At 48.8% G+C, this 11,374-nt stretch overlaps 1 long non-coding RNA gene across 1 annotated transcript; it reads left to right on the top strand.

Moving 5' to 3' along the window:
* Positions 1-349: 349 nt before the first annotated feature.
* Positions 350-6,710, top strand: LOC144339570 (uncharacterized). The gene is made up of 5 exons (XR_013414741.1): positions 350-540; positions 667-796; positions 2,617-2,734; positions 3,218-3,565; positions 6,377-6,710. It is a non-coding gene; the product is annotated as an uncharacterized LOC144339570 (long non-coding RNA).
* The last annotated feature ends 4,664 nt before the right edge of the window (positions 6,711-11,374 follow it).

The raw sequence follows: 11,374 nt of genomic DNA, 5'->3' as shown, positions 1-11,374 counted from the left end.
AAGACTTATGTAATTGTTAATAGGCCTACTTTTATGATTTCTTATGTATTAAGAGCAAATCATGAAACAAACTCATTTCTGTTTGAAGAAGTCTTTACTGTCCTCATTTTTGTGGCAAGCAACATTCTTTGCTTAGTGAGCATTAGTACCCTCCTGCCCAGTGCCGTTGCCTGGCGTGTCGTCGCACGCACCTCTGTCCATTGGTCTCCGTTCACCTTTCCACCTAGAATTGTAGGAGGGGGCGCTGGGATCTTAGGGCTAGAAAGAAACTCTGAAGACCACTTTCAGGGGCGGCTTTTAGTCAGGGATCTCCAGAGAGACAGCCAGCCGGGTGTGCGTGTGTCTCCAGGGCGAGGCTTGCTGCAGGGGCTACAGAGTCCAGGAAGCCACAGGACCCACAGCCTGCAAGCTAGAGTCCTGGGATGGTGTGGCTTGAAGACTTGAGAAGCGGAGGGTGCAGATTCCACCCGGGTCTGAGGAGCTGAAACCCAGGAGCACGGACTGCAGAAGACGGATGTCACTGGCCCATCAGCCAGACAGGTGGAGTGAACCCAGTTTTCCCCGCCTTGCTGTTTTACTCGGGCCCTGGGTGGATAGGGTGGTGCCCCCCACACCGGCGAGGATGGGTCTCCACTCAGTCCAGAGGCAAACATGTATCTCACACAGAAATAATGCAGAAACCAGCCATCTGGGCACCCTGGGCACGCTCAAGTCGATGCATAAAACCAATGCTGCGCGTGGCCCTGACGTCTGCGTGTTCGCATCACTCCACGCACGTTGCTCGGTCATCGCCTCGGTGAGTTTGTAAGTTCGTTGTGTGGTTCTGGGGGCCTTTGTCCCGGGTGGTGGTGGTGGTGGTGGTGGTGGTGACAGGCTCCCCACCGCCCAGCTCAGGTACGGAAGGTGATGCCACCAACCGCTCCTTATTTCTCAGACACTTGAGCGGGTGCTCTGTGCAGCCAGTTCCACCTGCAGCAGCATCTGTTCCCTATGCCGATTCCATTTGGAGTGTGTGCCTCCCTTCTGTTGAGGGTGCAGCCTTCTTTCAGGGAAGAACTGTGTCCTGTTGGCCTATGTCTCCTGTGGTGTATCTCATGGCTGAATAAGTAGCTATAGGATACCTCGGTGGCTGAATGATAGGTTCATTGAAAGGAAAACTTTATACTTTTTTTTTTCTTTTTGGGACGGAGTTTCATACTCAACGCCCAGGCTGAAGTGCAATGGCATGATCTTGGCTCATTGCAAACTCTCCCTCCCGGGTTCAAGTGATTCTCTTCCCTCAGCCTCCCAAGTAACTGGGGTTACAGGCGTCTGCCACCATGCCTGGCTAATTTTCGTATTTTCATTAGAGACAGGGTTTCACCATGTTGGCCAGGCTGGTCTTAAACTCTTGATCTCAGGTGATGCACCCACCTCGGCCACCCAAAGTGCTGGGATTACGGCCATGAGCCCCTGCACCCAGGAACTTAATACCGTTTTTTTTTTCCTTTAAATCATAATGGGCTTGTTAAATGCTTATGTTAATGTTTATTTTTAAAAATGTTATCTGTGACCTTTCAGCTTTTCATAGCACTTCTCGTGTGAGTATTTAAAAAAGGCCCTTTAGTCGTGGGGGAGAAGGAGGTTATCCCTTTCAGCAGAGGGAGGTGGAAGAACAGGCCCTGGTGGGTCTGAGCACAGGCAGTCACCCCAGCCTTGGTGCATGCTTAGGTCTGTTCTCCGTTCACCGTAGCCACGTCAACTCTCATTGTCAGCTTAAAAATAAGCTTTTTCCTCTTTCTAATCAGAACAGTTAGTTTGTTAACCGTCACATTAAGGTATCGAGAATGATGGCTTTCAGGCCTCAGATATGACACAAGTAATAAATGCAGCTGACCCTGAACAACGTGGGTTTTGAGCTTCGAAGGATCACTTATGTTAATTTTTTTTCCAACCAAACCCTTACTGAAAAAACCTGGCTTTGTGGAGGGCCGACGTTTCCTACATGTGGTTCCATAGGGTGGCCGTGGAGTCCTGTGGATACGTAGATTTGGGTAAACTCGGGGGCTGTTCTGGAATCCATGTCCCTGTGTATACAGAGGGATAATTGCAGCTTTTTAGAAGTTTGTGTCCTGCCTTGTCCTAAAAAGGTTCCAAGGTGGATGCGAAATTATTTCATTCCTTTGGTTTTCTTGGTGGGATATTGATGTTTATTCTTCAGTGTCTAAAATCCTGTGTGAACAGAGTTACTGCTTCAGGAACAAAGCCAGTCTGGAAACACATATTGAGATATCCACCTTTTCTTCATGGTTTCACAAAAGGCCATGATCATATTTTATTCAGTTGAACCGTAGGAAACTGCCAATATTTGCTGGTTTTGGCCTACAAAATGGCAAGTTCGTACGATATTAAAAACAAAGGCTTCCTGGATGGGGAAAATAGGAATCGGTAAGAACCTGAAGTTCTCTGTCATGGCCTCTGAGTCACAGGTAAATAAACCTGCGTGAGGGGGAGTTGACTGTACAGTATTTTCCTTCTGTTTTGAGACTGTCAGAAAAAGGTCAGTTCCATTGCGTTGGGTCCCTTTGCCTCACCTTTGCTGCATAGGAGACTTGCCATTATACCTCTTGTTCCCAGTGCCCAGGAGGCTGATGCCACATAGAAGACCTGCAGGTCGGTGGATGTGAAACAGGCATCGGACACGCTGTGCACCTTGGGACGCATCTGAGAAGTGCGTGCTTGCGGCAGGTCTGAGGTGAGGGCGTGTTCCATCTCCTCTCCCTTCTCTGGCTTTGCAGGCCTTTGAAGTTGGTCCTGGAAAATGAAATTAGTTAATACTGATTTAAGCTCCAGGTCAAAGTCTGGGGCCCGAAGAGACCCGCCCTTCACTAGGGGTGTGAAGCATTGGGTCTTCCCATCAGGAGGCAGCAGGGACTCGAGAAAGCCCCACATGCCCTCCAGTTCCCTTATGTTGAAAGTTTTTGTACTCGGCCATGCCGGGTCATTTTGGGAGGTGAGCAGGGGATTCACATGGGGGTGTGCAGTATTCTTAGGTGTCAGGTGCGAGAGTTGAATTTGTAGAAGCTGTGCAGATAGGAAAGGGCCTGGCAGGGAGTGCTGTTTACACGGAGCCGATTTAACGCGAGGTCTGTGCTCTGCCTGGGTCCGTGTCTGACCGGTGTCTCCCAGTCTGCAACAGGACGTTCACGTGACTTGGCGTCATCGTCCCACTCTGTAGATGTCTGAGGATCTGTGCGCAGCTGCTCTGTGAGAATGCGTTGTGATAATGAACTGAGAAACAGTGAACAAACCCTGAATTGGTTAGCACTGGTTCCACGCCCACTTCTGCCGTGGTTGGAGTCATTCATAATAAAGTGTGCTGGACTGCTATGCAGAGCTCTGAATTTCAGAGGCCCTTTAACTCGGCAGCTAACCAGCTGCTTCCTTCAGAAGACATTTGAGTCCCCTTTACCTACCAGGGTGACCCTGGGAGTTTGAAGATGAGTGAGACAAGCCCTCTGTGTCTTGTGGATTTTACTGTCCAGAGGGGAGACAGATGTGGATGGTGAAGGAGGCCCTATCAGAGGTCAGTGCACGTCAGTTTTGTTTCTTCAGCACTTGCTATGTTCAGGCGTTGCCCCGGGCCATGTGCAGAGCATCTGGGGACCCTGCCCATGGCATCCCAGGCACAGCTAGCATCTGCGCCATCTTCATACTTGGCCTGAGTTTTGGGGAAGTACCGAGGATGGCTTCTGCCTTTGCTGGAGAGAGTTGGAAGTCAGGGCAGCCCTCCACAAGGAGTTGATCGCCAGCTGATTCCTCAAGAAAGAGAGGTGGTCCCCACATGGGTAGAGCAGGGCAGCATGCACAGACCTGGGTGTGGGTCTGGGGCATGTGCATCTGCGTGGGTTCTGCTGGGAGACAGCAGGGGTGAGGTGTGAAGGCAGTTGGAATTTACAGGATAAATTATCACTAAGGCGATGCCTGGAAAACATAAAATGGGGACTCTCTGGGGTAAACGTGGACTTAGGGTGACCCTGGGCGTGGGTGTTTTCAGGCTCTGAGGGCAGAGATTTAGGAAATTGGGGCAGAGCTAAGCCCCAGACGAGGATGAAGACCACCCTTGGGATGTTGAATGAGACAGGGGTGGAAACCCAGTGAATGTCCTGGGGGGTCAGTCCAGCAGGCAGGCAGCAGAGGAGACCGGTGTCCTCAAAGGCCCCTTGGGCCTGCCTCTCAAAGTGCTGGGATGACAGGCATGAGCCACTGCTCCCTGCTGATACTTTTAAAATTTCTAAGCTACTCTCTCTCATACCCACTCCCGTATTTTTTTTTTTAAGACCAGGTTTATGGCTATATTTTTTCCAAGGGAACCAAACAGTTACCTGTTTGAAGTACAAATAACACCGTGTTTAAAAACCGAAAATGCCACTTTGCATAGAAGTTTCCAAATACCCAGTTGGTTTGAGCCTTGCATTGCAGTGTCACTACCTGCTCTTAAATTTCTACCCGATGTATAGATAGCGAGGCAGGGACGGCTCGTACATCTTCAGGTTTCAGTTCTACTACCTTGGGCTATATTTTCATTTATTTTGGCACAACTGTGGGTGTGGCAAGCAATGCCAGGGTATTTATTTTGAAGGGTGTCCAATAACAGTTGGGAAGATTTTCACATTTTTAGAATTTTCATAGTAATAGTTATAATTTACAAAGAATTTAAAATTGTGTAGTCATTATTTTGCTTTTTTCTAGATGTGCCCCGAAACAGGGTTGCTAACTATCATTCTACATCACAGGATTAATAACAGTACCCTTTTGGAGCAGATGCCTCTAATCAAGGAATTCTGCCTAGTCAGTTCACTGTAAGCGTGTTTAAAAGGTTTTCTTTATCCTAGTTGGCACCTGTGGCTATAGTTTGTTTTCACTGCTGAAGAATATTCCACGATGGAAGCCGTAATTCATCTGTTTTTCATATCGGTGGACATTTGGATTATTTTGGGAGGGTGTGTATGTCTATTCAGCCTTCATTTTTTTCAGGATTTTTTGTAGAAGATAATGTAACAGTGTAACATCCTCTGCTAGGGAACCAACACGAACCCTGATTACAGCCACACTGACTCTCACACAGACTCTCAGGCCTTGTTACCAACACACAGAACCATTTTCTTAAGTTGAAACACAGTAGCAGAACCTGAAGCCATGTGAACGGTTCCTCCGATCTTACACTTGGAATTCACTTTTTATTACTATGTCTGCTAATTAGGAAGCATATCAATTATACAGAAATCTGAGAATGTAAAATTATACGTTTATAACAGAAAAAACCTTATTTAATAGCCCAGAACACATGGCTATGTTTTTCCCTCATGCCCCACCACTGTTTTCTTTGCTTGAAATGGGAAATGACACTTGAATGCGGTTTTCTAGCGACTGTTAGCCTGGCATAGTTCTTCAGAGACAGAGGATGTAAAGCACATGGAGAATTTCTGTTTGTGGAATGTGATTTCCCGGTCGCCCCATTCAGGCTGCCGCCGCCTTCCCCTCTGGCCGCCTGCATCGTGGGACGTCTGAGAAGGTCCCTGTTTCATCCTCTGGAAATTCTGAAAAGGAAGGAGAGGAGGGTGTGCAGGGTGTGGTGCATTTGTGTTGGTCTTCCAGCTTTTATTTGGAGTCTCCGCTACCTTGGTTCCTGCCTTTATGTCCCTAGCTCGTGGCTTCATCCTTGTGTCTAACTCACAGGCAGACAGATGGAAAGGGAAGTTGTATTCAGCCAACAGCTTGATCTTATTCTCAAGGCTTAAATCGACTGGGTATTTGGAGACTTCTGTGCAAATGGACATTTTTGGTTTTTAAACACCGTGTCTTATTTGTACTTGAAATGGGGTAACTGGTTCTCTTGGAAAAAATATAGGCATAAAGCTGGTTCTTAAAAAAAAAAAAAAAGGGAGTGGGTGTGAGAGAGTGGCTTAGAAATTACACCAGTAATGGTCGGGAGTGGTGGCTTATGCCTGTAATTCCAGCACTTTGAGAGAAGGAGGCAGGTGGATCCCCTGAGGTTAGGAGTTCGAGACCAGACTGGTGAACATGGTGAAACCCCGTCTGTACTGAAAATATGAAAATTAGCCGGGCATGGTGGCAGGCACCTGTAATCCCAGCTACTTGGGAGGCTGAGGCAGGAGAATCACTTGTACCCGGGAGGCAGAGGTTGCAGGGAGCCAAGATCGCACCACTGCACTCCACCCTGGGCGACAGAGCAGAAACTCCATCTCAAAATAGAAAAAAACCAAAAAACTAAACAAAACAAAAACCCGGTAATGAAAACCTGATTGCATCATCTGTGATGGAGATGGCGGATTATTTCATTTTTAGTGACAGGATGAATTGGATATGTTTGCAGTATTGATTTGACAAGGGAAATGGTGAGAACCAAATGTGCCGCCCAGCTTGGGCCTCGCCGTTGGCAGAAGACCGTGGCGGGCAACAGACTGGAGACTCGGAGACCGAGGGGAGAATTCTCACGCCTTGACGCTGGTGCAGTGTGTGCTTCTGGACTCCTGCTGGAGGGAGCTGCCCCTTTGCCTTGCAGGCTTTGGTGCAGTGGAGACCTTAGGACCTGCCACTCCTGGCACACCTGTGGGTGTGGAGAGCAGTGCCAGGGCTGAGGCACAGGTGCTGAGCCCGGAACGTGGGACGGGAGAGGCTGCACACGCCGGCAGGCGTCTGCTCCAACAGCCGGGGGTTTCCGCAAGGGGGCGGGGCGTTGGTTTTCCTCCTTGAATTTGGGTGGAGAGGGTGTCCTGGGGTGCTGTGTCTGCACTTGTGTTGCTCTGAGGTCAAGTTGTGGCCCCGAGTCCCTGTCCCTCTGCAAAGTGAGGATTTGCCCATTTTCAGGTCAGATTTCCCTTGGGTCCGGGTCTCTAGGAGTGGGGCGCATTCCAAGGGGGCGTGAGCACGGTGGACGCGCGTGGGCCTCTTCCTCTCCCCTCAGCTCCTGGGCTATGTGTGAAGAGCTGCCCAGCGGAATCACCCTCCTGCCTGGTGTTTCATTCACCAGAAATCGTTCTCACTGTGGACTTTTGAGTCAAATGTAATCCAGGAATGGAACGTGCTGTTGCTGGATGCCACACACAGCATCAGGAGCTTAGTTGGGGATTATATGATCTTACCCCACACCTTAAAAGTAAAGACTGTAGTTGTCAGGCGTCTGAGCCCAAGCCAAGCCATCGCGTCCCCTGTGACTTGCACGTATATACGCCCAGATGGCCTGAAGTAACTGAAGAATCACAAAAGTGCAAATGCCCTGCCTGGACTTAACTGATAACATTCTACCAGAAATAAGTGAAAATGGCCAGTCCTTGCCTTAAGCGATGATTTTTTTTGTGTGTGTGAAATTCCTTTTCCAGGCTCATCCTGGCTCAAAAAGCTCCCCCACTGAGCACCTTGTGACCCCCACTCCTGCCCGCCAGAGAACAACCCCCATTTGACTGTAATATTCCTTTACCTAACCAAATCCTATAAAACGGCCCCACACTTAGCTCCCTTCGCTGACTCTTTGGACTCAGCCCGCCTGCACCCAGGTTAAATAAACAGCCATGTTGCGCTCACAAACCCTGTTTGGTGGTCTCTTCACATGGATGTGCATGACAATAGTTAAGGGGATATTGAAGTGTTTGGCAGCTCCAAGAGCTTTTTCAGTTTGTGTCGGGCCATTGTAGGCAGAAGGAAATACTTGCTTAGAGACTCTTACAGAAATGTTCGGTGCAGTGCCATTAACTCGTGGAATAAATGTGTAACTTTCCATGGCAGACCTCTGGAAAGAGATGCTCTTTGAGTGCACCCTGGCCTGCTCGCTACAAGAATCGGCCGTGTCACCCCGCTTTCCGTGGGTCTGCAGGTGTGCGTGGTCCATTGCCCTGCACTGTGGCCATGGAAGGGAAGATGATCTGGAATGCTGGCGACAGTTATCGGTGTGTGTTGGTGTGTGCTGCTTTCTACAGGGGAGAACATTTCTGTTTAATAAACATCTCATCTCGATGATGACTGCAAGATATTTGAGTCTCATTCAATAGTGTTTCTGGGTTCCTTCTGTTTTTATCTGCTTTCTAGCACTAGGCAAGTGAAGACATGGAAAGTAAAAACCCATCGAACTTGTAGAGACATGGTGTTGTGTAGGAGCAGACTGTAGCCTCTGGCTCTGTTTAAAGATTGTAGTAAACCTCTTACCTGGCACGGTCAGGGTGTAAATTATCTTGTTTAATCGAAATGTGTATGAGTCAAAGCTGGCGCCTGCATTGTGGATGAAATACCAGATTTTAAGGGAACATGTCAATGTGCTGTAAGATACCAACAAAGTTCCTCACTGAGGTTCGGCGCGGGTTCGGAGCAGCTGGGCCTTAGGTCACCAGGGTCGTCTCTGGGAGCAGATGCTCAGTGTGGGCATTAGTCACTTAGCCTTTCCAGAGCCGAGGAGCAGCTCTCTGTGGTGGTTTTTGGAACCTGTATTTTGAGTCAGTTTGTCCCACTTGACTCGAAGTTGCCGCGCGATTTCAGACCTTTGCCTCCACCCTGCGCTCGTTTTCTTGTCCCCTGATAACTGCCTCGGTTGCCCCGGCCTGACATTTGAGCCTCGTCGTTCATGGACACAGGTTCCGTGGTGGGGCAAAGGCCGCGACTCCGGCTTGCACAGTTCTGTGACTCTCACCATGGCTTATCACATCACTCCCGGGATCTCCCGTTTAGAGGAAGAGTGTCCCTTTCCTGCAGGCCCTGTGTGGTGTGGAAACCACCCCTACCTACCTTTCTCCTGTTTGAACTGTACCGTGAAGCTATTTCTGTTCTAGTCAACCGTCAGAATTTAAGGAACAGTGATTTATGTAACTTATCACACGCTTCTGAGCAATTCTTTATGAATTTCATTCTGTTGTGAAATTATTGCAGTTTTCATGGCTATGCTGGTCTCACGTTGTGGCCCTTGAAATGAATTCCCTTCCCCATTGTGTGTTAAGGTTGTGCCTGGGAGCTGTTGAGGCCTCACCTCTGCTTAGGGCAGTGGCTTTGCTCTCCTGACAACAAGAAGAATCTTATTTAGAGCACTTCTAATGTAGTTTTTGCTTCCAGACAGAGTTACTTTTTTTCACAGAGACAGCCACTAAAGTCATAAATTATGCTCAGGATGCACACACACGGGTCAGCTGACAGAGTGGAGTCCAGAACAGATCCAAAGATGCAAAAGCAGTTCAGTGGAATTTGAGTCTTTTCAACAAATGGTGCTGGAATTATGGGACAGTCGTATGCAAAAGAGTGAAAACAGGGAGAAATTCCTGTATGAAAATTAAGGTGGATCATAGCCCTGAATGTAAAATACCAAACTACAAAACCTGCAGAAGAAAGGGAAATTGTGGAGACCTAGGGTGAGAGCTCTTAGCCATACCATGATCCATAATCAAGGAAGAAAACAAGTAGGTAAGACTCATCAAAATTAAACTTCTAATATAAAGGACACCCCTAGGGAATTGAAGAGACACATTTTCGATAGATGGGGAGAAGATGTCTACGAACCATGCAGCCGGCAAAGGACTCGTATCCAGAATGCACAGGACTCCCACGGCTCATGACAGAGAACAAACCACCTGACTTAAAAGCGGAAGAGACCTGAACAGATGCTTCGCTGAGAAGGACGGGAGGATGGCCCGAAAGCATCTGAAATGACCTTCAGCATGACTGGTTGCACCGAGATGTGCACCGAAGCCGCAGTGAATTTGTTCACACCCCTGCTGGAGCGCCTGACTAAGGTCTTCCGACAGCGCCAGGTGCTGGTGAGGACCGGCAGTCGGGACTCCTGTGCGATGCTGGGGTTCAGCACGGTGCAGACCGCTTGGCGGTTTCTTACAAAACTGAACTCACACAAACGTGGGTCCCAGTGACCCCAATCCTGGGTATTTACCCTAGAGAAACAGAATCTGATGTTTAAGAAAAACTGTGCCCAGATGTTAATAGCGCTGTCTATAGTTGTCCAAAACAGGTTACAATGTGCCACAGCCATATGTGGAATAATAAATACCCAGCAGCCCCGAGGCCTGGCTGTTGATCACAGGACACCCTGGGTGCACCTCCAAGCACGATGCCCAGGAAATTGTGATTTTGCGAGTGTTTTGCCACAACGCTCGCAAAAGATAGACCCGAGTCATGGGAGGACACGGAGAGGGTGGTTGCTGAGAATGGGAGGGTATGCTTATGAGGCCCCGTGAGTGGGTTTGGGGCTGTTGGACTGTTCTGCTTGTGTGATGATGATTATGGGAATATTTGTGCCGAAATTTCACAGAACTGAACACTGTCCACTTTACAGTAATTTTTAAAAAGTGGTAATATGCTCATTTTCGGTACTGTTTTTAATGGAAGATGGAGTTTGCAGATGATTTGTCAGGGCAAGTCTGTCTCAAGAGTTTGTAGACGATTCGTTAGGGGCCTATCTCAGGGCCCTTGGGTTGGGTTGGGTTGGGTTGGGTTGGGTTGGGTTGAGTTGGAAAAGCCTTCTCTGTTGTGGGCAGTAGTACGGGGCGTGGAAAGGATATTGCCAAGGAAACATGTAGAATCCTTTGAGGAAACGTGTATTTCTAACTTGCTATAAGATAGAATTGGAAATTGTAATGGTTTTGTTTTCTAGAGTCTTGGTAGAATAGGGAAGACAGTGTAATAAAAGCTAATTTTGAAATGAAGAATTTTAAAGATTTTCAACAGCAATTGCTCTAGGAAGTCACCCTGGAAATGTTTTTAAAGATGTTCAATAGCAATAGCTCTAGGAAGAGTCACCCTGGAGTTGCTTCTTGAGCATTGGTTTCCTGGCTGTATCTTCCAACTTTCATTTTTAAGTTTTGCTGTGAGTTGGGGATGTGTGGGAATAGCCATCCCAGCCCTGCAGGGGGGTGCATGTGCGCCGAGGCCTGAGGCACTGTTTCAACCTAGCTTGCAACATGGGGACTCTTGTCAGTGGCTGGAGTAAGAGTACCAGCCTGGCAGGCTGGGGGGAGCCCCAGGGTGGTCTGGGCACTGTCCTCCCTGCCTGCAGGATGGCAGCTGGAGGAGCTCGAAGGCTGCCTGCCTCGTGGCTGTCAGCGCAGCAGCCCCTCCTGGCCCTGGAGCAATCTTTGGGTCCATGAGTCTCTGCACCGGGACTTGCCTCCTGGGACCTCCGCCACTGTCCTGAGGGCCCTGGTGCCACTTTCCCGGTGGGACCCAAGCCTCAGGCAGCTGCGACCCCAGATTCGGTTGCTTTCCCTGCCGTCTCATTGCAGCACGAGTGCTCATCTCACTCAATGTAGAACCTCAGGTTCCTTCAAGATCCCCAGAGATGGAATCTCCCAATTTAACAAGATAGTTGGTGACAAGATTTGAGCGG

This window comes from Macaca mulatta, chromosome 3 (genome assembly GCF_049350105.2).
Source record: "Macaca mulatta isolate MMU2019108-1 chromosome 3, T2T-MMU8v2.0, whole genome shotgun sequence".
Classification (NCBI taxonomy): domain Eukaryota; kingdom Metazoa; phylum Chordata; class Mammalia; order Primates; family Cercopithecidae; genus Macaca; species Macaca mulatta.
The sequence above is the reverse complement of the archived record's forward strand: the minus strand, read 5'-3'. Positions and strand labels throughout refer to the sequence as shown.